Below are 2,293 nucleotides of genomic sequence, written 5' to 3' on the forward strand. Positions count from 1 at the left end.
GCTCAGTGGCTAAAGAATCAGCCTGCAATGTAGGAGACCCAGGAGATGCAGGTTTGATCTCTGGGTCAGGAAGATCCCCTGGAGGAGGAAACGGCAATCCATTCCAGTATTATTGCCTGAAGAATCCCACGGATAGAGGAGCCTGGTAACCTACAGTCCATAGAGTTACAAAAAGTCAGACAGACCTGACCTGGTGACCTACAGTCCATAGAGTTACAAAAAGTCAGACAGACACGATTGAGCAACTGAGCATACACTAATCAAGGTCATTTTAAGACTTGGATGCCCTCTGAGCCTCACCTAGCTTAAACAATAAGACGTTTACCCAATAATTATTTTTCAGGAAGTTGGAGTCAGCTGCATCTAGTTTGGATGGAGCTGGTTAAAACCAAATAGGACCCCACAAACCTTCTACTGGGCATGCGTGAGTGTCCGCTCAGTGACCTCTTGACTTCAGAGGGCCTAGACCTCCACGCTTAGGACCCTCTAGCCTAGAGGGCAATTACTGCACTTTTTCCAATTAGGCTTTAGCACTCCCCAAACCTCAGACAGCCCTGCTGCTTTTGCATTATCTCCTGAATACTCAGAACCCATAGCCTTCAGAGAGGTAGTTTTGAGATTTCTTTTCCTCTCTTGGCTGCTTTGCGACTAAGCCCTATCTTTGCTGCAAACCTCGGCAGCTCGCCGTTTTGGCTTCCTGTGGGTTGGGCAGAAAGAACCTGATTCGGTAACACTTGTGCCTTAAATTTTGTGAGTTGTTGATATGATGCTATCTTTTTTTAAATGAAATATCCTTTTTTAAATAAAAAGAGAATGGAGAATACACTAGAGTGTTTATATCATCAAAGCTATAGAAAGGCTATATGTAGGTTTCATAAGGCTCCATCACACACCTGTTGGCCATTTACCCAAATTGAAATTCAATTAGCAAAAAAAAAAAAAAAATAAACTGCAAAATTTGTGTTGTCTTGACTTTACAAGCTTCAAAGCCTAAATCTATAAAATAAGAATCTTTCTAATTACTCGCAACTTACTCTGTGAAATCAAAACAGATGGATTATAAAGATGATTCCATGATAAACAACTAAATGTGATCACTACCTTCTGTGCTTCCTTGGTTCATGTTTTTATTGTTTTTTTCCCCCCCTTTTAAGAAGATAATGCTTTTCTGTAGCCATGTAAAATTTGCAGCTGCATTGGAAGTGCTGGTGTATTTTTTTCTTTACTGTAGGTACCTTTTCAAAAGGTATAGAAGACAAAAGAGAAAGTCTGGTGTTGGAAAGGATAAAGAAAAACAAAACTTCAAAAAAAGGAAAATTAGTTATTTGAAAACAAAAGTTCTTGAGATAGGGGAGCTAGCTACTTAGATTAATGTTCTGTTCCTATCACTGCTTACTCCTCTCTTAGGAGATTTTTCTCTTTTTAAACCTTTCTTTTTTGTCTGCTATCAATAATTTCTCTTAGGAGAGACAAGGTTTAAAAAGAAAATACCAGGGTGTAATGAGATTGGCAGTTTCATAAACATGTTGCAAAAGACGCGCTTTTCCTAACTCAGTGTACTCAGTGTAATATTACATACATGTACAATGTAGAGAAAAGCTCACACACATTGTAATCAGAATCATAAGATTCCATAATCTTAATATAAAAGCTGAAAATTCAAAGAGGTTGAATATATTCATACATATAATTTTTGTAAACTTAAAAATCAATAGGAGCCAGATAAATGTGTTTTGTTTCACAATCAATGCTTAAGAACATCATATATTTAAACAATATATATATAGCTAATATAATCCAATATTGGGTGTATAATGTGACATACAAAATGTTTTATAAACATGCAAAGTGATTATTAAAGCTATTGTCATGGTAATCTTGCAGGTAAAAGGAAAGAAATATCCTTGTAGGTTAAGGTAGAATGTCTGTTCAATTTACATGATTCCTAACAAAATAATTATCTCAAATAAGTATCTGTATTGCATGAGTACAAAAAGAAGAGCATTCTCCAATTAAAATAACTTAGCAAACCTTTAAGGCACAACTGATAGCTCAGTTGGTAAAGAATCCACCTGCAATGCAGGAGACCCTGGTTCAATTCCTTGTTCAGGAAGATCAACTGGAGAAGGGATAAAGCCAACCAGAAGATGCACCACAGTAGCATAACTCTGAGTTTTACTCACAGCAGAGAATTCTGGGGAAGAAGCTTGAGACAGAGAGGGAACATGACCTTCATAGGAGACACAGATTGGCCAAGGGCCCTAGTAGGCAGAGAGCTTGTGGATAACCCCTG

This window comes from Oryx dammah, unplaced genomic scaffold (assembly GCF_014754425.2).
Source record: "Oryx dammah isolate SB20612 unplaced genomic scaffold, SCBI_Odam_1.1 HiC_scaffold_2, whole genome shotgun sequence".
Lineage (NCBI taxonomy): Eukaryota > Metazoa > Chordata > Mammalia > Artiodactyla > Bovidae > Oryx > Oryx dammah.